The sequence below is a fragment of the Ovis aries genome, chromosome 6 (genome assembly GCF_016772045.2).
Source record: "Ovis aries strain OAR_USU_Benz2616 breed Rambouillet chromosome 6, ARS-UI_Ramb_v3.0, whole genome shotgun sequence".
Classification (NCBI taxonomy): Eukaryota; Metazoa; Chordata; class Mammalia; order Artiodactyla; family Bovidae; genus Ovis; species Ovis aries.
The window spans coordinates 30,230,866-30,254,825 of NC_056059.1; the positions used below are offsets into that span (position 1 = coordinate 30,230,866).

The 23,960-nt window shown below is 37.8% G+C and overlaps 1 protein-coding gene across 4 annotated transcripts in view; it reads right to left on the reverse strand.

Moving 5' to 3' along the window:
- The window catches only part of BMPR1B (bone morphogenetic protein receptor type 1B), a 454,039-nt gene that overhangs the window by 202,319 nt on the left and 227,760 nt on the right, over positions 1–23,960 (reverse strand). For 3 of the 4 annotated variants that reach the window (XM_060416665.1, XM_042251058.2, XM_060416664.1), the window contains exon 2: positions 23,297–23,398. The gene's annotated coding sequence lies outside the window, so the exon portion shown is untranslated. 4 annotated transcript variants of the gene reach the window in all.

Sequence of the window (23,960 nt, forward strand, 5' to 3'; positions counted from 1 at the left end):
AAGACCAGAACAGGGAAGACTAGTGGCTATGAGGCCAATTAGAAGCTGCTACTATTTTACAAGGAATCACTAGAACTGTGGATTCATTTTATGTTTCCTAGCACAGGTTGGTATTTCAAAAGTTTGTTAAATACTTGATAAATGAATAAAAGAATAATGTTGTCATGCCAGGATAGGGAAAGAATATAAGGAATCATAAAAGAGAAGCAAAAATTTTATGACCTGATGCTGTAGAAAAGAGGAAGTCACTGAAAGTTTTGCATCAGAGGAGTGACATAATGGAAATATGTCTAGGAAAGCTTACCATGTTATGGCATATCAAAATGAATAAATGATAGAATTGCAAATGATCTAAGAACACTTGCAACAAGACAGCTAAAGTAGTTCAAACATGAGCTAAAAATGTTCAGCCTGGTAATGGACCTGTATAAATACAGGAAAAAAATGAATGAAAGAGACATTTGCAAAGGAAAAAAAATGGGGTCAATCAAGAGATAAGATTGGTTAATTTTTTTTTATAAAGGGGCACATCATAAGAGTTTTAGGCTTTCAGGGCCACATGGTCTCTAACACAGCTACTTAAATCTGCCACATTAACAGGAGAGCAGCCACGGCCAGCCACAGACAATGTGTAAGCAAGCGGGCGTGGCCGTGTTCCAATAAAACTTTATTTACAAAACAGGCAGTAGACTAGATTTAAGGAGCTGAACATAGCGCACTTGGCTCTAGGAGTAAAAGAGCACTGAAAAATTGATGCTTTTGAACAGTGGTTCTGAAGACTCTTGAGACTCCCTTGGACAGCAAGGAGATCAAATCAGTCCATCCTAAAGGAAATCAAATCTGAATACACACTGGAAGGACTGATGCTGAAGCTGAAGCTCCAATACTTTGGCCACCTGATAAGAAGAGCCAACTCAATGGAAAACATTGTGATCCTGGGAAAAACTGAGAGCAGGAGGAGAAGGGGGCAACAGAGGATGAGATGGTTAGATAGCATCACTGACTCAATGGACATGAGTTTGAATAAACTCCAGGAGATAGTGAAGGACAGGGAAGCCTGGCATGCTGCAGTCCATGTAGTCACAAAAAGTCAGACACAACTTAGAGACTGAACAACAACAACAAGTAAACACAGCTGAGGAGGCTATCTGAGTCACAATTACATTCACTGTGAGTGATAGGAATAGCAGTGGCTAACACAGCAGTGGCTTAAACAAGACAAAAGTTTATTTCTCTATCATAAGCAAATCCCCAGGTAACAGAGAGGTTTGGTATGGCAATTCCACAATCCTAAAAAGCCCAGGCTCTTCCAATACCAATTTCACACCATCCTCCACATACAACTCTTAGCTCTTGGTTCAAGACATCTGCTTCAAGTTCAACCACCAAATTAGCAATCTAAGGGAAGAAGAAGAGTAGAAAAGGGCACAACCTACACTTTGAGAGCCATCCTTTAAGTCGCAAAGCCTTTCTACTTGCTAGCTGTCTACTGTTAAAAAAAAAAAAAAAGAAAAGAAAAAAACAACAGAAAGACTGCACTTGTTTCAAAGCAAGCAGCTAAGGTCTTAAGCCTTTATTACTCATTCTCCCTAAACCAGAAAATATTTTTTGTTCACCTCTTGATTGTTGGCCTGTATAAAATTTCTTATTGGCTGAAGGTTACTCAATAAACTCTTTTCCTTCTGTCTGAAGCAATAAAACTATACAACACTATAAACATTTTCCATGTTTAACTCCAAGATATTTGGTTTTCTGGATAGAAACAGTAGTGCTTTTGTTTTTTAAATTAAAGCAGCCCCTTAGACCTAATTTGCCTCAGAATGCCCAAAAGTTTTCTCTTCTTATGCTCTAATATTACTATCACTTATTCCTAAACTATGTGGATATATAAGAGATTTGACCTTACTGACTCAAGCTGCCTTTGAAAATGGTTCACTGACATGAGTTACAGGAAAAATAACAATGTCCATAATGATCTCTTAAAGGGTCTAGTATACAGGAGATTTATGCTATGAAATTATGTTTAGATAAGCAAGAGTCTCAGTGTGCTTGTTTCTCAGTCATGTCTGACTCTTTGAGACCCCATGGCTATAGCCCGCCAGGCTCCTCCGTCCAAGGGGATTCTCCAGGCAAGAACACTGGAATGGGTTGCCATGCCCTCCTCCAAGGGATCTTTCCAACCCAGGGATTGAACCCAGGTCTCCTGCACTGCAGGCATATTCTTTACTGACTGTGCTACCAGGGAAGCCCAAGAATACAGGAGTGGGTAGCTTATCCCTTCTCCAGGGGATCTTGCTGACCCAGGAATCGAACCAGAGTCTCCTGCATTGCTGAGTTCCCAGGGTAGCCCAAAAGTCTTAATACTACAGTTCTAATGAGGAGATAATTCCCTCAGAACTGGTAACGTGGACATATTATTTCCTATTATTGAGATATAATTTCATTTTCCTTAAAAGATGACTTACAACTAAAACTGTCCTCATTAAACAAAAAGATTTGCAAAGCTCCTGGTCCTTCATATTAGCAAAAAGCGATAAAAACTTAGCATCCCAGACAATTTCTGTAAGTTAAGAGGTCCTAAGGACCATGCAATGATTCAAGATGTGTCGCTACTCGCTCTCAATTTAAACAGTAAGTCAAGAGCTGTTAAACGTCTACCCTGACACTGAAAACATGCAGATAATTCAATTAACATCTGAATCTCTGAAAGCTAAATTTTATATTATCACACTGACCTCTTTATTTTTCACTTTTAAGGGGATTTCAAAAATAATAACTAATGCACAAAACTTTCCATGCTGTAACTAAAGTTATATTCTCTACCCTAGATTTGATTTCAGATATATCTCAATTCACATAATATTTTTATTACCTGACATTTTAATCAAAGATCAAAAACTCCACGAGACAAAGCATTTCCAAAGCTCTGTGAAGTAAATTAACTTTATGAAATGGAACCCAAGTGAGCATTTTGTAATGAAATTTTATATTACATTTCAAGAAAGAATGCTGTCCTTATAAAGACAGCACATGTGGCTGAAACAATAATATTGGTAAAAAATATTTAAAAGAAAGGTGAGAAGAGACATTTTAATAATCCAAAGGAATATTCAATTTTCAAGAGTCTCCATAAAATGCTTACAAACTCTCCCAGGGATTATCCACAAGTCCGATATGACTTGTCTAGAAAGGATCCTTAAACCTTACATTTTCTCACAGAGATAGAGGAGAGCAGAGGAACTGAACACATTATTTCAGGATGCTCCACATGTCTTAGTGAATGAAATGGCAACCCACTCCAGTATTCTCACCTGGGAAGTGTCATGGACAGAGGAGCCTGGTGGGCTACAGTCCATGGTGTCACAAAGAGTTGGACATGACTGAGCGACTAAGCATTCACACGCACACCACGTGTCTTATGAGACTGCTGACTACCTACCATTACCATGCATTGCTAACCAGACCACTGCAAACGCTTTCGAATGTATTTAAATACATGAGCAATATGTAAAATATATGCTCATCTCATGTATTAAAAATATACAGAAATTTGTATAGTAAAAAAAAGAAACTTTCTGACCCTCTGAAAATTCTTTTTATGTCACAGTACAGTTCAATAGTCTTTAACATGATTTTACAAATCCAGCCTGGTTTTCAAGCAACTGTAAAAGCTAGTCTCTCCTTTTCTTATAGACACTTAACCTCTCACGACTTCCCAATGTGATGCTCTTTCTCTACCAAATTGACTTTCTCACATTTTTCCAACCGTACCATGTTCATTCCAAATTTAGCATTTTAAACCTCATTTATAACTACTGATCTTTTGCTTAAACTTGCACTACAATCCTCACCACCAGGGAAAACTCCAAGGTTCTCAGGAGACCTATGCTGACCATGCTAACCTGGGACAAGGACTTTCATTTCGCTACACTCCCACTCTCATTCTGACACCAGACACCACCTGAGTCTCCTCACAGAAGCAGTAATCATTTCTGAATAACAACTAATCCTGTGCGGTTGCTGTTATGGTCTGAATTGCAGTCCCCCCCAGGTTCACAGCAGAGACGGCAATGGCACCCCACTCCAGCACTCTTGCCTGAAAAATCCCATGGGCGGAGGAGCCTGGTGGGCTGCAGTCCATGGGGGTCACGAAGAGTCAGACACAACTGAGTGACTTCCCTTTCACTTTTCACTTTCATGCATTGGAGAAGGAAATGGCAGCCCACTCCAGTGTTCTTGCCTGGAGAATCCCAGGGACGGAGGAGCCTGGTGGGCTGCCGTCTATGGGGCCACACAGAGTCGGACACGACTGAAGCGGCTTAGCACCAGCAGCAAGTTCACAGGCTGTAGCCCCAAATACCTGAGAATATGACTATATTTGGAGATAGGGCCGCTAAAGAGGTAATTAGATTACAAATAGGTTCTTAGGATTGCTGACAGCTGCTAAGGCTGTTGTCCTTAAAAGGAGGCGAGATTAGGACACAGGGAGGACACCATGAGTGTGTGCCCACCAGGGGATGACTGTGGGAAGAGGTCGCAAGAAGGCAGCCATCCGCAAGCCCAGGAGAAAGGCCTCTGACGCCTGCACCCTGACCTTGAACTTGAAGCCTCCAAAACTGAGAAAATCAGCTTCTGTTGTAAAGTCACCCACTCTGTGGTACACGGTTACAACCACCCTAGCTAACTAACATCCCAGTCATATGTCCGGACAAGGTGTAAAGTGTCCTTATATTAATAATTTAATCCTCAACACAGCTCGATGTGTTAAGTATGATTCTTATTTGAGAAAAATGAAAGAAAAAAGCAATTTGCTCAAGGTTTCAAAGTAGACCCCAGGACAAAGCAGAGTATAGGTCTACTTTCCTCTGAAGCTCATGATATTAAACACCATGTTTTACTGATCATGTGTGAATGATCCAAAGATAATGTTATTACCACTAGTACTGCTTTTTCAGTAGAATGCTAATGATGATGAATTGATAGACTGAGAAGTAGAAAGTTTCTTTTATTCCTTTTCTTTTTTTTCTTTCATAAGCATTTTAAGAACATATGTGATAATCAGGTTCCATAATTAATAATGGTGCATTTAAAAGAGTTCTTTTTAAAAGTGGTCAAAAACTGGAATTTGGCACACATGTTTATCTTCATTCCATTCATATTATGCATAATTCATATCAAATATGAGTGATAACCTACAGTAGCCAAGGCCCAATAAAAGTTACCACATTTCACTGATACAACTGCCTGTATTTTTTTTTTCATTGTGACATCCTGGAAAAAGGTACAACTTAAATCAGTAATACTTTACCACCAGTATAAGCATGTTTTCTTTGGAAGGAATGATGCTAAAGCTGAAACTCCAGTACTTTGGCCACCTCATGCGAAGAGTTGACTCACTGGAAAAGACTGATGCTGGGAGGCATTGGGGGCAGGAGAAGGGGACGACAGAGGATGAGATGGCTGGATGGCATCACTGACTCAATGGACGTGAGTCTGAGTGAACTCCGGGAGCTGGTGGTGGACAGGGAGGCCTGGCATGCTGCGGTTCATGGGCTCGCAAAGAGTCGGACACGACTGAGCGACTGAACGGAACTGAACTGAAGCATGTTTTCACACTATTATATCTCTGAAATCAGACTGTATCTTATATCTTAGTTTATTAAATACTTTAATTCACTAACTGAAGTTATGTGTAACTGCCTAGACTTGAGTGAAAAAATGAATGATCACAATATCATCTATGAAGCATCCTTGTGATGAACTAAAGTAATATAGAAAAGGTAGGTGAAAGGAAAATGTTTCTCATCTACATTTGCAGTGGGGCAGGGGCGTGACAAGAAAAATAGAAGGACAAATATTTATTCAAACATCCTGAAGTCTCATTTTGGGGCGGGGGGGGGGGGCGGGTTAGGCGGGGGTGGAGAGAGAATTCCTACATGCATTCCCACCCACATACTGCAAAAAGAAAAAAACCACACAACAGAGGCAGACTGCATGGTCACAGTCTGTCCATAAAGTGGAAGCCAGTCTCACACTTTATAATCACACCTTCCGTGCTGCCATAGACGCCGGCCTCCTGTGTGAGGCATCGAGTTTCACAGCTATGCTCAAACACAGGGCTGTTAACACTAATCCACAGCAAGATCTGTGAATGAGAACAAAGTAAGATAGGTAAACACCCACATGAAATATGGCCCCAATTAGTTGGGGACTCAACAACAAACACTTGTCCTACAGATTATTTCTCTGTTACTTTGGCAAATGAATAAACCAATAACGATTGGATGCTGTGCGCGTCAACACAGCCGCCCACACTTGGAGACTTTTTTTTGAAATCACATTCAAGTCTGTTCATCTTCAGCAACCTCCTAAATGATTTCTATTTATATTAGAAACTAAACAATTTTCTTTGACATCACAAGGAATATAGCCTATGTCTCATTAGAAAAAGATGCAGTTACAAACTGAAACCAAGACAGATAAATAAAAAAAGACAGATTAATTTCAATTTTTTCCTTTAAATAACACAATAAAAATCAAAGCCTATTTCCACCAAAAGCCTGCCCAGAAAACTACTGATGGGATTTGCCAATAATCCACAATTGATGTTATAAAGTCAGACAGGAGTACACTAAGTCCATCAAAGTTGTTATAAAGCAAATTCTAGTCTGTTACTGGCACCCAAGTATCTCGAAATTAAATCCAGAACTTCACCACCATAAATATTTTGCAAACTCAACACTGTTTCATCTTGCTAGAGATGAGCTTTACCAGTTGTTTTCAATCAGACAAATAAGAAACCATTAAAATCTGATGTGCTGACCTAAACTATAAAAGAAGCTATAAAATTATAAAATAAGCTACCCCACATTCCAAACCAGGAAAGCCTTTTATCTTTTTGTGTTGTTGTTGATAATTATATTATGTCTTTATCAGGAGGGAGCTAACATAAAAACAACTTTCATTTTAAAGGAAATAAATAAAAAGAAAGATTACATGGAGTGATGAAAGAAAACGTGATGGAACACAATTTCAAAATGTTGGCATTCAAGAAACTATAAAGGCTTTCATTTATTGTGAAATAAAGTAAAATTCATAATCATGATCACAACTTAATAAATGTATTGGTCATATCAAGTTCCTTATTTTTACCATGGGAATAATAGTAGTCCCTGCTTCACAGATTTATTGTAAGAATTAAATGTGTAAATATGTGTAAAACACTAAGAACAATGTCTATCATAGCAAGCTGTGTTAATGTTTACTCTTTGGGATTAATATCAGCACAAATCAGCTATTAGTGGCTGAGTTGGTAAAGAAACTGCCTGCAATGCAGGAGATGAGGGTTCAATCCCTGGGTCAGGAAAATCCCCTGGAGAAGGAAACAGAAATCCACTTCAGTATTCCTGCCTGGGAAATCTATGGACAGAGGAGCATGGCAGGCTGTAGTCTATGGGCTTCCAAGAGTTAGACATGACTTAGTGACTAAACCACCACGATCAGTATCAATATAAATATTAACATTATCAGCACCATCTGAAGGTCTAGTTCAGCTCAATCAATTCACACAACTCCATTTCAGCTGCACTGCACAAGGAAACCTCTTCTCACTAACCCAGCTCTTACAGACACAGCTTTCTTCTCAACTCCTACTGCTTTCTGTTAGTCTGAACATATACCATAGAATTTAATTACATTGCAATTGTTCCCTGTCAAGCATGCAAAATTAAATCATCAAATGGATTATAAAAGCCTTTCAAATGAGGAGACCATGAGTATATCACTTCTGCTGTCTTTTCTGATTCTCAAGCCTTAGACTCTTAGGAGAGCAGAGAGCTCCCTACAGAGCAAAGAGCAACACTGGATCATTTTCCACCAACACCATTTCAGGTGAGGCAGAAGCTGATAAAACCTGCTGCTGCTGCTGCTGCTAAGTCGCTTCAGTCGTGTCCAACTCTGTACGACCCCATAGACGGCAGCCCACCAGGCTCCCCCATCCCTGGGATTCTCCAGGCAAGTACGCTGGAGTGGGTTGCCATTTCCTTCTCCAATGCATGAAAGTGAAAAGTGAAAGTGAATTCGCTCAGTCTTAGCGACCCCATGGACTGTAGCCCACCAGGCTCTTCCATCCATGGGATTTTCCAGGAGAATCCTAGGAACAGGGGAGCCTGGTGGGCTTCCGTCTATGGGGTTCCACAGAGTCGGACACGACTGAAGTGACTTACCAGCAGCAGCAGCAGTACTGGAGTGGGGTGCCATTGCCTTCTCCAGATAAAACCTGAGAACACTTTAAAGATACAGATGAGGGTCCTAGCCTTATAGAAAGAGAAACACACATACTATAATACAGCATACCTTCAAAGCTAAATCACACACCTACTGTAATTGCTACTGTGTATAATTCTAAAGAAGAAAAGATAATCAGAGAATAAGGGTTAGAACAAACCTAATGGAGAAGGACCATAAACGCGAAAAGTAAGCCTTATATAAGGAGCTAACAGATAAAGAGCATCAACATGACAGTAAATAATTTTTACATAGTTAGAAAAACAGCTAAAACATACTAGGAGTTTAGTACATGCCAGGAACTATCTGTATATGCCAGGAACTATTCTAGGTGGTTTTTTTTTTAATATTAATACATTACATTTTCAAAATATCCCTTTGAGAGTCACTGCTGTTTCCACCTTAAATGAGAAGTGAGGCACAGAAAAGGTTAAATGATTTTCCCAAGATCATATGGCTAATAAGTGGAATGGCTTAGTTATGATCCCAGGAATTGGGGCTCTGAAATCCAGACTCTTTATCATCATGTAATACTACTCTCTTTACGAGCTCATATAACTCTCAAAACAATCCTTCAAAGGATGTGGGGCATTCCAAATATTGTAATCTATATGAACAGAGTCCCTCGAGCTGTGTCATCTGAGTGCACCATCTGAGCAGCCACGTGTGGCAGCCATAATGATCTGCATTGTATAGGTATAAAGTTTAATAATTTAGCCCAAGTTACACAGTTAAACAATCAAATTCTGAAATATAGTCAGTCTCACTCTTTTCACTCAGACATGGAATCAGCAATGAAAAGACAAGGTAATAAGCAAGGTTTATTCTGGGACCCAAGGAGTAAACCACTTTGGTTTGGTAAAGAGTAAAGACAAAGGATAAAGATACTTAGTTCATTTCCCATCTGATCTCTATGCTCTGAATGGGAGAGAAAAGCCACTGAATGTTCCTAAAAAGCACAGTGTATAGGCATCACTGTTCCAAAGAGCTGAGCCTCCCAATATTATATTACAAGGATGAACTGTGTAACTGTACCAGCAGTATATTAAAAGAGACTCTCTTCTCCAGAGGAACAAAAAAAAAAAAAAAAAATCAAGAAGCAACAAAGAACTGAAGGCTCAATCAACATCAAGAAGATGGCAGCAATGGATAGGATCTAAACCAAAGGCAGAAAGAAGAGCTTAAAATAGAGCTGTCATAGGGTTGAATTCATTAATGGACATAAAAGTGTCCTGGAAATAGAAAAATTCTTACAAATGTAAGATGGTAGAGCCCTTTATAATGGAGAAGCAAGGAATATTGAATAAAGGGTGGGATAAGAACTCAGTATAGTTTTCAAAATCAGCTGGAGTCTATGTTATACAGTGTTGTTTCATTTTGCATTTGTAATATTCCAAATTCTCAGAATATCTTTAAGGCAAATGTAAGAACAATGAATTACAAAGTAAAATACAATTAACCGTATTTATTATACTTAAATTCGTGCTATTTAAAACCCTCTCAAATGACTAAGAAAAAAAGGAATCAAGTAAGAATATAAAACATTAGGGCTTCCCTGGTGGCTCAATGGTAAAGAATCCACACAAGTTCGATTCCTGATCCAGAAGGGTCCCACGTGCTGCGGAGCCACTGAGCCTGAAAGCTGCGACTACTGAGCCCACACATAACAATGGCTGAAGCCTGCGTGCCCTTGAGCCCATGCTGCGCAACAAGAGAAACCGTGGCAATGAGAAGCCTGCGCACCGCAACGAGAGAGCAGCCCCCGTCCTCTATAATTAGAGAGAAGCCCATGCAGCAGGAAAGACCCAGCACAGCCACAAATTAAGAAAATTCCTTCCAAAAAAATGTAAAACATTACATAAGCAATCAAGATGTCTTTCAGTAGTAGGTAGATGGATACACTGTAGTATATACAAACAGGGTATTATTCAGTGCTAAAAATAAATGAGTTCTCAAGTCTCGAAAAAGTATGGAGGAAATTTACATGCATATTCTTAAAGGAAAGAAGCCAATCTGAAAAGGTTACATACTGTATGATTCCAACTATACGATATCCTATAAGAAGCAAAACTACAGAGTCGGTAAAAAGATTAGTGGTTGCCAGGGAGAGGGATGAACAGGCAGAGTACACAGCATTTTTATAGCAGTGAAAATACCGCAGTGATGGTACAATTGTCCATACCCATAGAATGGGATACATCTGTCCATACTCATAGAATACCCATAGAATGTCCATACCCATACCCACCACCAAGACTAAATTGCTACATAAGGTATAGACTTTGAGTGATTATACTATGTCAATGTCGGTTCACCAGTTGTAACAATGTACCATTCTGGAGGGGGATGTTGATAATGAGGACATGTTATGCTTGTAGGGGCAGGCAGTATATGGGAAATCTCTATACCTTCCCCTCAATTTCCCCATGACTCTAAAACTGCTCTGGAAAATATGCTTAAAATAAATAAGCTAAACATACAAGAGCTTTTTGGCTTTATGATCTGCATGTATGATGTGTTTATTCATGCTTCTATTTGGATGCTGGAAAACTATCTGAGAAAAATACCATTTATTAAGACAATATTAAGTCTGACACTTGTTTTCATAAGTCATTTTATCCTCAGCAACTCTATCACGTGGGAATTAACGAATCCATTTTGCAGCTGAGAAAATTGAGTCCTGGTTAAGAAATTCATGTAAGGAACTTGTGAAGGTGAAGATCTAGCAATCTCTAAGTCTCTTAGAGACATGATTGCAAATTCAAAACTCCTTTTTTCCCCACTAAACCATCAAGTCAAACCTCTAAGCATCACTTAGTTCAATAACAATTTCATAAATCTGAGTAGGACCTTTGCGACCTCTGGCTCTTATAATAGAAAATGAGTGGAAAGCCTACATCAGGTACTCACTCCTATCAACTACTAGTGAAAGCTGAACTAGCTTCAAAAGCCTCTGCATTACTGTAAAAATACGTTCCATAAAGGGAACCGCAAGTAATATTTCAGTGGCAACAAGGAAAGAAACATAATGGCAAATACTGAAGTCAAAACCTAAATGAGACTAGTTTTCCCCTCAACAATAAGGTTTCTGGAAAAGAAATGCAACCATTTCCAAATGCTCAACAGGAACTGGAGACTGGACAAAAATAAATAACCTGTAAAAGTGACATTAAGCAGTCTGTGGTACGTTCTTCTGTACTTGATAATGAAACCAGATATTTTTCTTTTAAAATGCTAATATAATTGTGATTTTTAAAAAATTACAGTTGCCTTTAAGTACCAATATGTGAGGAAAACATAAATGAGAGGCAGAGATAATTAACATAGCTCGTGTCTAGCAATTAAAAGGTCTTTCTTCACCAGATTCAGAATTACCCCTTTCCATTATTCCACATATAGGCAGCAGCTCAGTAAGACCAAATTATTTTCTGAGGGAGTAACATAATTTGTATCTGGCACACAATTAACATTCCTGAGTGAAAGAATGAATGAATTTTCATTTGGAGACAAATTAGAAATATAAATCCATCCTTGAAAAGAAAGGCGGGTCTCTTCACCAACTTCACCTTTTATTCTTTTCAAAATACAATTTACTAACGAATACATTTACCTTAAGTTACACATTTCACAAAATAAAGATATATTTACCTGTTTGATGACACACCTTTTGCCTACCTTCATTCACTGTTGTCAGAGACACTAATAAACTGCTTTACAACTTGCACAGCCTCCCAACCAGCTGCACAGCAACGCCCACACTCCTTAGCAAGGCACACTTCACCGCCTCCCATCCAGTCACATCTCCCTATCTCTGCACAAGCCCAGGCAAAGACTGTGATTAGCAAATCTAGGCTGAATCCGAGACACCTGGGGAGAGAAAGGGCGAGAAGGAAAGAGAAAGGAGGAAAAAATAAAACCACCCAGGAAATTCTGTTGTGCACCCTGGATTGGGGAATTATAATCTCCAATTTACAAAGGATGTAATTTAAGCTCAGAGAGTAAGAGAAATAGCTAACGTTACAGTCAGCTAAGAAGGACTCCAGATTATATGGACTTTAGAACTCTGCAAGGACCTGGGCTCAAGCATGGGAAATGCAAAGCTTCCTCTCTTCTTCGTGCTCCTTGTTGCTGTTCTTTTTTTCCCCACTTTTCCTTTGTTTTTAACTTCTATCTGAATGAGAAGGATTAGATACCTTAAAAAGTGCTAATTTCAGGCAGAAATACTGGTTTTGAGCTTAAATACATTGTCTTGGGAACTTGAGCAGTTCGGCAAGACACAGGGATCCTGAGCGTCCTTTCACTCTCTTCCATGTTCCTCACTTCAGGTTTCCTTATGTTTCTCAACACGCCTGTTCTAGAATCTTTCAGAGTGATTCTGGTGGTGGTGCTGTGGGAACTACCACCGGGTAAGGGACCAAGTCACTTTAGAAGGGTCGGAACTGTAAGCACCCAACTACAATTAAGAGAAGTGCAAATACCTGGTCTGACGGAAGAAAAAAAAAGCTTTGACCAGGAAGAGATTTAAGGAAAGAGGTTTGGAGTCAGAAAGTCCTAGATGAACATCTGGTCTCTCCCCAGTCTGGTGTGAGTCACTAGACAGGGTACTTGTTCTGGCATGTAAAATGCCTGTCTCACAGGAGTGTGAGAATTAAATAAATTTGCATATGTAAAGGACTTGACACCTAAGAAACGTCAGTAAGTTGCAGCAAGGGGTTCAGAGGTAGGATCTGAATTTGCAAGAACTCAGGGAAGCCTCACAGCACGCATGTGGCTCAGGACTAGATCCAGCAACAGCCAGAGAGGCTGCAGGCTGCAGGCGGCTTCATTCCCGGGAGCAGAAAGAGACTGCAAGCAGGAATGGTGCTGAGGAGCCACAACAGGCCAGAAAATTCAACCAACTACACCACCCTTGGCTGTTTGGCTGGCTGGTCCTATCACACAAAGGCATGTGATCGGACTTCAAAATCCTGCCTGGAACAAGACCATCACTTCAGCTAACACATGTGTACTAAATACCTGCTCTACCCCAATCACAGGGAGGTACAAGGAGAGCAAGAATCCAGCCCTCAAGGACTTTACAATCTAATGGAACAAAGATTAATTCACCTGAAAGACAGCCAGCCACCAATTAGCTTAAAACAGCAAGTATCTGTGAAGAATTGTGACTATTCTTTAAAAATGGACTTATTCCATACCAATAGTTTCCTAAGGAAATTATACCAGCAAATATTTCACTTTATTCGGGCTGTTGAAGCTACCTTCACTTCCAGATAAGCGCGCAAGTAGTGTTAAGCCCATCAAGTAAAATTTGCCTAAATAAAAAATATTTGTTATAGGGGTTCAAGAAAGGCTATATTTAAAATTTCTTCCCAGACTTATTCAACATATCTATCATTAAATCTCTCATTTTTGAGTGATAATAATCAACCTAATCACAATAATACACAGATTATGATGCCATACTTTTTCTACTAAAGTCAGGATCTTTCTCTGAATTTGCACTTTTGCGTATTATGATATAAACTATGAGTTATAATCTCAAATGACAGCATTTGAAAAGAAACAGCACTATTTAATGTTGGCTTTTTCGCTTGACTAAAAACTTTAGTAGTTGAAGTTAAAAACTAAATTCATAATTCATAATTTTAGGCTATTGTTAAATATATGTAGTATAAATCCAATTCTTGTCACTGAAAATTCAATTATATGAAGCTTATTTCAAATTTGCCCCCGTCCCTTCTGTAAGAAGCCACATTATAAAGCTTTCTGCAGATAAATTTGTCCTCTAAGTATTAGATGCCTCACTCATAAAAATGAACCCTCACATCAAACTAAGTGATATCTGAACTAAGTGGCAAAATTGATAAAATTTAGAATTACAATTCCCTGACAAAGTCAAGATTTGACATTTTTACAAGCCACAATTTTTCTTTTTCACTAGGAATCTGAAAAATCGTTTATATTCTTTCACTGATAACAAAGAAGCAGTCAACTCCCACTCCAAAAATAATCAGTGATGACAATGACACTCTAGAAAATTGGAGTTTGTTGCTGAAAGGGGCATAAGAGATAACTCTAATATACTCATCAATATTCCATGGCAGCACTCACTTCTTTTAGCAAGGATTGTACATGATTAGTTGTGAAATCACTGTTCTTTTAAGAGCATAAATTTATAATGAGATAGGGAATTATAAAGGATATTCTAAAAATTTCCCATCTCAAGAATTTTGATCTCTCTTGTTTAAAATATTCTGCATAATTTTACAAATCCCAGGAAAAGACATTATTCCAAGTTATTTATGTCTTTTTACGATAAAAATAGACACATGGAAGTTATATAATTTGTCACTGCAAACCACATTCATAAATTATTATTCAAAAAGAAAGTTTGATAAGGCAGAATATGTAAGGAACTTTTCAAGTAAGCCTACAACAGTTAAATTTCTCTGTTAAAATGATTTATTTTTGCTTTATTATTATTTGGATTAGAAACAGATATTATTTTGCTACACATATATAACCCATAGATGTTTAATCAAAATATTTTTTCACATCATCACACTAGATTCTTTATAGTAAAAGCAAGCACTATTTTTTTATATTCAAGGAAAATATTACTTGATTTTCTGCTTAAAGGCTGGAAATATAATGCTCAAATGCTGGAAAATCCAGTATTTTGGAAATAAAATTCAACTGAAGAGATTCTAGATCTACTGACACAAACTGCAAATCAATTTCTCATTAATTCCATGGACTTATACAGAACAAGAGGTAAAGAAAAACCTTTTGCCAGTGTGCTAAATGGTGGTCACCCCTGTTTTCCCCAGTTGTATTATGAAATGTTCCAAACAGGGGCCCATGTCATTACTAGATCTGTTAACAGTTTCACAGCTCAGAGTCTGGCTTTATTTGTTAAGCATCAAGCTACCCTATCACTTGTATAGAGCTGAAAAGGTTGTTATGGTTCATAATGTAAAACTCACAGAAGTGCACAGCTGCTGTTCATATTCTCAAGGAAGTCTGTTATAATAATGATGTCACGGAAAAAGGCTGGAATCTATTTCATGTACCAGACAGCCATTCAATTTCTCCAGTCAATACAGGTATACAGGTTGCACCATAAACACTGTGGTAGCATTACAATAAGTCAAAAAGTTCAATACACACACATACACACAAAATCACTGAGGGCAGGTAATTAGGACCTATTTATAGTTCTGCCTTCAGAAGCTTCACTTACCACTGGGACTACCCCAAAAATACAAATGTCCCCATCTAACTGCCTGACACCCTATTGTGAATCACAGTACTTTGTAAAAATTACAATATAAATCATTAGGCTATTGATGGACAGTATACAAGGTCATCTAAACAAACAATTTCTCTTTAGCTATGACCTGTATCTACATAGGGAGTGTGATGAATTAAATCATGGCCTTCAGAGAAATGCAAAGCAACAATGCATTATTAATGTTAAGAGCTAACCTATTAATTTAAAACCTGCTATCACTTGTTATGGCACAGAATGTCAAGCTTCAGACCATGGCCGAGAGAAGACACCATGTCAAAGTGCACTCTGGTTCCCGTATTTCAGTGTTCCTATACAACAAGACATACAAACCATCTTCCAAAAGAGAATTTTTAAAGTGATTTTAGAGATACATGGATATAAAATAGTTTCTACTTCATACATTTGTAGCATTTTAACGATTTTCATGAAATTACAAATTAAAGAAAAATTCTAAACATCAAAAGAACAAAAGATAACTACTAAAATTATTTAAATGCTCTTGAGATAAAAACAGAGCAGATGCCAAACACTGAGAAAGGCCTAAATTCTAGTTTAGGCCAAATGTGCCACTAAGTGCTTGCTTAATCTCAAACAATTCATTTAACAGCACTCAATTTCAATTTCCTTTTCTTTAAAAATTAAAACCACGAGAAATGACAGTATATAAAGTTCCATTTTCCCACATGAGTATTTTTCGACCGACAGGCATCAGGTATGGGAGAACCAAGCCTCTAAATGATGACCGCTCAACCGTACTTGTTCATGCAGGGCACTGTCCTACACACGGAATACGTTAATTCATTTAACATTCAAGCAAACCTATGTGTTACATGCTATTATTATTGCCCTCATTTAGAGAGATAAAGACAATAAATGAATTCATTTAATACTTAAACATATGTGTTAAGTACTATTAGTATTATCCTCATTTAAAGGTAAAGACAAGTAGGAAAGAAGAGTAAAAATTCACATCCATGCCAGATGATTCTAGGACCAGCTCTTTTCATGACCATACTTGGTTGTTCAGTCACTAAGCCGTGTCCTGACTGCATTATACTGAGATATTCTTTGGAATGAAGAGGTTTGGCTATTTTAATTTTCTAATAATAAGGAAAAATTAAAATTTAAGAGTGGAAGGTTTGCGAACTGAAGATACTGCGCTGCTTTAGATCACAGCAACTCTACAATAGAGTACATATGCAAATAAAGTATTAGATAATCCCTAGAGTTCCTAATTAGTTTTATATCATCCACAAAATGCAAACATATTCTCAATATTACAAATAAGACCATATCATCTGCATGGACACACTATCCTATGCCTGTAGCTCTAAGGCGAAAATTCTTAACACCTGATTATATTTGGAGTTGTATTCTGAAGCTAGAATTCAGTCCAATAATGGTATGCCATAAAGTGACAGCAACAATTAAATTTGATATTAGCTATAAGATGACATTTAAACATGGTATTTGTTACATATAACTACAGCTTCAAAATGGAATGTTTCAAACATGATTATTTATAGCTGAAGGCAAACCCTACTTATCAGCATGAAAATGGTTTTGTTTAATTTACTACCTATTGAGACTTGTTTATTTGGTTGGTTAACAATAAGCAAGCAAAGAATAGTTTAATTTCAGTAGCACAAAACATAAATATTCATAAATTCTAAAGCTTAATGTCTTGACAAGAGTGTGAGATAGTCACAAAATTTCCTACACGTTCCCAGTCATTTATGATCATTAATCAGTTAACTTCACAGATAGAAAAGACCTTACATATTTTTTTTACTAAAGTGGTAAAATACAGAGTCTATGCCTCTATTTTAATAGGCCTCAATAGCTCTAAAATCTCTGAGAATTCAAACTCTTTCCTTGCATCTTCATGCAGCTACAAAAATAAAATTATTTGATGCCATTTCAATTCTTTCCTGCCACAACATAAATACACATGCCAAAGTATGCAAGATTAAAAGAAAAATCCATTTATCAGCACCAGTGCTGCACAAAAACCAACCCTAGTCCTCCCACTCTTTCTCCTTCTGAAGCAACAATGACAGGCAGGCAGACCTCAAATTAGACTTGCTTGTCTGGCTTCTAGTCCCTCGCCTGTACCTAAGCACTCTGCAATCAGAGAACTCCTTTCACAGTAAATAGCCCCTACACAAGGTAAGTGTGGAAACAGCTTCTAAATCATTTGAAACATTTTGGGCACAGCTGGCAGAACACCTGTTGGAAGTAGATGAGTGATGTTTGAGACGCAGAACAATAGAAAGTAAAGGACTGTTCACACAACTTTCACTGCACACTTCAGACAACTTTAAATTTACTCAAGGACTTTGGTGAAAAAGCAACAAACTACAGTTAGGTTACCATTTTAATATTCTTCTTGAGAACAGAGATCAACCCACTGAAACTAAGCTCCCCAAAATGAATTGTTACTAGGTCAACAATCTCACACATGTGAGAAAGTCCTATAAAATGCTACTTTTTCTCTTTTTTTCTATTTCTTTATATTGCTCATACCATCTGCTAACTCTCACTACATTTTTTAACCTTTTTAAATGTCTAAATATATTTTACAGCTAAAAATGGAAAATATCTAGAAAGGAGATATTACCTTTAACTTTACTATTTTGAACTACTAAATGATTACTCAAAGTTTGTAACCAGCACTTTTTAGGTTTTTTTAGCACCTGTAGGAGAACCAGGGTGCACATTTCACAACTAAAATGTAGAAGGTACATAAATAAAGAACCTAGTTGAATTTTGAAAGACTTTTCACCAAGACAAACAAAAAATGGCTTCAATCATTAACATTTAAATACTCAAATGAAGTATCTGACTTTTTACCAATGAGAACTCATTTCTAACCAATCAACAAGCATTTATTGCATCCTTATAATGTACCTACTACCATGTACCTCAAAATTCAGATCAACTTTTCTGTATGGAGTTGGAAAAAACAGAAGCAGAGAAATCAGTTTTCAAAATCTGTGCTAAAATTCAGTCATTTGAGGATAAAAGCCTTGGAGAGGATTGTGAGAGTGAGAATAAATGTTAGGGGTTACCTCTGGAGACCAACAGAGGATACAGTAACAGAGCTTGGTAATACTTCCAATTCAAGGTAAAGGAGAGGAACAAGTTTGGTGTGATTATGGTGGTCTTAGTGCATTGCTAACAATATGGCAAAGAAATGCAGAAATGAATGATAATCTAAGCTGACTAGCAATCCAGCGGCCTCACAGTGAATCAGCCTATAGATATTGTACAACTGAGTAAATACTATTTCTTCACAAGTTCAACAACTGTGACAAAGACAAAAAATCTTTAAGAACTTAAAACTCTGGCAAAACCACAGAAAGTTTTATCACCAGGAATTATGACACGTTGAAAATATCATAAGCAATGTTGCAGAAGCCTGAATTTATAAGAAGTCAGGTGGAAAAATTAACCAGACCCGGTGTCCAATTGTATCTTGAACAATTCCTGCTTTGTTAGTTCATAAATGTTTGATTTTTACATCACCATAATGATAACACCCACATGCATTAGTATTGCTGGCTTAGTTCCTAGACACACACAAAAAAGGGTGGGTAGTATTAATTTGTAATAGTATATAATTCAAAACAAACAACTCATGTTAAAGCAGTGACCACACCAACTAACTAGAATACTGTTGAAATTCGCCAGGTCCTTTCACGAATGCTGGATTCTTTCAACTGTGGCAAATGTATCCCAAAATGGTTTTGGCTATAAAATGTGTTAAACCAAAACAAGATACTTTCCTAATTAATATCTGGAAAGTTATATCAAACTATGAAAATCAGGAATATAACCACTAAATCTAAAAACTGGAAAATAACAAATGAGATTTTTCACCTCATATATACCAAAGTGTGTTAGCAACATGCCACCTGTACTGGTGGTTTCCATCAAGAAATTAAGAGAAAATAAGAAAGCTTTGACTAGACAGCAAATGTTAGTTATCAGTTTGCTTCAGATCTGACCCTAAGTAATAAAGCTTATGAAATGTACAAACTTGACAAAGTCAGGAAACTCATACTACACTAGTCCAGGAAAACTTACCAAATGTGCAAGTACAGTGGACCCTCAGGCTGCCTTTCAAACTGATATTTAAATTTTCATGACAACCTAATAACATCACAGACCACCAGCCTATCCAGAACTATTACTTCTATGTTGAAGAGTTCAGTTATTACCCTGATTTTAACTCATAGCGTTGGTTATTCCCTAATTATGAGAGCCATAAAAATTATTCTAGAGGAAAGGAGAAATGAGGGAAAAACTCAAGTTTGCAGTTATAGTTCTTTGTGACTCACATACACAATTCTCAGTCTATCACTTTAAGTATCTGGTTCCATCACCAATTTCCATAATCCTTTGCTGAAAGTTGGTGATACCCAATTTAGGATGTCAGAGTCCTAAGAAATTTTATTCATCAAATGGAAAAGGGAACACAGTGACTAAAAGTCGAGTTTATGGAATCAGGTCTGGAGTCCTGGGTAAAGCTTAAAAACGTCTCTTTGCCCTGCTTCCCTTCCACAGAGGGCTGAGGTAGAAAAGAAAGTTAAAGTGATAGTCGCTTGGTGGGGACCAACTCTTTGCAAACCCATGGACCATAACCCACCAGGCTCCTCTGTCCATGGAAATCTCCACGCAAAAATACTGGAATGGATTGCATTCTCTTCTCCATGGGACCTTTCCAACCCAGGGACTGAACCTGGGTCTCCTGCATTGCAGGTGGATTAATCACCATCTGAGCCACTAGGGACACCCCATGCTTTACAGAGGGTTTGGCATATGGCAAATGTAGCTATTATTGTAGTTTGTATTTTGGTGCCTAGGAATCTACAGCATATTATCTCCTTATGTTTGAAAAGCTATCAATTCAACATACTCCAGTCCTAAATTCCAAAAACCAAACAGAAACTTTTAAAAACCTAAGTGATTCTGGACTGGAATGGATATAAGTATTTCTTCATGTTTATCCCACTGAGCTGTGCTGCGCTTAGTCACTCAGTTGTGTCCAACTCTTGGCAACCCTGTGGACTGAACCCTGCCAGGCTCCTCTGTCCACAGGGATTCTCCAGGCAAGAATCCTGAAGTGGGTTGCCATGCCCTCCTCCAGGGGATCTTCCCAATTCAGGGATGGAAACCAGGTCTCCTGCATTGTAGGCATATTCTTTACCATCTGAGCGACCAGGAGGCCCTTATTCCACTAGATGACTACAACGAAAAATTTTGAACATCATCTACAAAAGGCACATAAGAAGACAATGAAAAGTACAGCGGAGATGACTAACCTTTGGACCCAAAGAGAAGAATATGGCTTTGAGTTTCCTAACTTTCTTACTGACTCACATATCCTAGACTAAGGCAGCATTACCTTCAATGCACTCAGGGAACCAATATTCGAGTGAGAAATGTACAGTCACAGATTGCGGCTATAGATTTCAGCCTTTACGGGCCTACTTAACCTACTTAATTATAGTTAGTTGCTCAGTTTGTGAACCTTCTGCACATTCCCACTGCACATTTTCCCTTTCCTGACTGCCCCAAAAGATGGTGAGATGGTTTCTCTTCCATCAAACAGTCATGCCTGACTCAATTTAAATACCTGAAAACTAATGAATTTGGCTTATTTTTGTTCTCTGGTTTTCATTTTCCCCATACAGGTGGAGTGTGTTCTAGCCCTAACCTCTTTGATCCCAGGAAATACTGTTCACAAATATTGTTTAGAACCCAACCAAAGGGAGGTTTTACATTATTGTCATTATGAGATAATTCTGTCAGTTATTCCATTTCCTACCTGGGCATCTGGATTTAGGACTTCATTCAGCCCAGATTTTGCTTCATATGGATTAATCTCTTTCTAATGCATACACAGCATCCATCTCAACTTTCATTTCTTGTTCTAATTTCTACTTTATTTTTGGTCCTTTACAAAATAAAAATACTAAACATTTGCCTTTATAGTAAATGTACACAAACTATCTAAGACTTACTAAAAATAAGCGAGACAAAACATGCAAAGACTCAATCAAATAACTTTGCTCATGCCTCAGACCATGTTCCAATCTCAACTCCCTTACTATCCCATGATTTACTCATAACTTAAATTTGATCTTTTCCTTTCCTCCAAACTACCATGTGTATCATCCATGTATTTATATGCTATACTTTTAAAATAAAAATAATTCATTTGTATACTATGCTTTAGTTTGCTTTTCCTAATTATTTCATGTGTTTAAGTCTTGTCCACCAAACGAAATCACAAGCTTACTGAAAACAGGAACTAAACAATCATATTATTAAAATTTTTCCTTTACTATAAATAGCATGGTGCTACGACACAAAGCAGTTACCAATTTATTCATTCAGTGCAGGACAAGTGAATCACTGCTAGTTAATGTGTATCCCCTCTGGGGATAAAGAGGAAAACAGAAGGCAGTATCTGTCCATAAAAGGTTTACTAAATACTGTGAGAGAGCCATGAAAACTTTTATATTGAGATTCAAATCAGAGATAGTCACAGCATTATGGGACAACAGATGGGAAGTTCCTAACTTCGCCAGGGAAAGAATCATAGACAAATCTTTCCTTTAAATAGGATCATGAAGATAAGTAAAAATGTGCCAAGCAAATAAGGAGTGCGAATGACATTCAACTAAGAGGAAACGGCACGTGCAAAAGAACAGAATCGTGAATGAATGAGCAAGCAGATAAACTGATGAACCATAACCGATTCATAGGCTTTAAGTATAGAATTGGAAAAAGTAGTGCCAAGTGATGAAGACATATAAGGATCTGAGGAAGTTAAAGGGCCCTATATGTTACAGGACGTAATCCTGGAAGCATTAGAGGTCATGAAGAGAAAATGGTCAGTATTCCTTCTGCTGATGAAACGGCAGAGAGTTTGGAAAGGGATAAAGTAGATGGATCTGAGAAACTATTTTAAAATATAACTGAGAAACAGTGAGTATTTGAAATAAGGGATGCAGCAAATGGAATGACAATAAATGAAAGTAATATAATGTAATATGAATTATCATGAAACGATAACTGTATGAGAAGAGGGGAAGCCAAGAAAAGGTTCTGTGCAGCGTTGACATTTAACATGAATCTTTACTGAAAGTCGAATCCATTCTCAGTTTGTGAATAAATATTTTTTCTATCTTGAAAACTTCAGTTTTCAGTGTATAAACAAGAAGAAACAGGTCAAGATTAGCATTGTAAAGCTTAAACTGGAAACCATGTTTATCTATCTACTGATCTTGGAATGTCTTTCAAACACTAAGTCTTCAGAGATAACAGAATTCCATCTCCCCCACCGACCCCCCCAACCTGTCAAAGTGAAGGCATAGCAAACATACCTGTTCATCAGGTTTTCTTTTGAAATGGGTACAAATAAAAGCAAGGCAGTAAATAGAGTCTATGTCGCTTTTTCTGTCCGGCCTCTACACAATTTGACTTCTTGCCTTCACCAGCCCCTCCCTTTGCCCCCTACCCCAGATTTCAGATTACTGCTTTAACACCTTAACTAACATTTATGTGACCTGGTTAGACATATGGCGAACTGCCTGTGCATAATTTGCTACACAAAGTCATCTTAAGGCTTTTTCCTTAAGTTCAATGATTTAGTTACTACGAGATGAACTATTGCGGCAAATCTGACTTGCTTTAGATACCAACCAGATAAACAGGCTGCTGATAACCAAAGTGTAGAACGTCCTTGATGATTTATGCACAATACATCCACTTCAGGTACATTCACGCTCTTGACCACGCTGAAACCTAGTAAATAAATAAATAATTCATGTGATGTTCACACTACATTTCAACAACAATACCAACAACAACGTGCATGTAAAATGTAAAACTTTCACTCTACTACTGGAGACAGTATAACTTTAGAAAGGTAAAGCATTTTCCTCTCAAATCATAGGCCAGTATCTATATTGTTCATCCTCATACCCTGTGAGTATCTACTCTATCCATGCACTATGCCTACACTGAAAAGTATATGAAATCTTGCATCTTCCTGGTAAAGTGACTGCCAGTAACTGAAAGAGAACAGCATCTACCCAGAAGCTACCACTTCATGGTTAAGTTCTCAGCTTTAGCATCGCCTCCCTGAGAGCTATTTTCTTTAATACTCTGGCTAAAATAGCACCTCACACATATTCCAGTCAAGGGCTCTATCCTTTCAGCTTGTTTTGCTGTGTACATAACAAATAGCCTTGTTGTGAGTTACATTGTTGCTGCTGCTGCTGCTGCTAAATCACTTCAGTCATGTCCAACTCCGTGTGACCCCATAGACGACAGCCCACGAGGCTCCCCCGTCCCTGGGATTCTC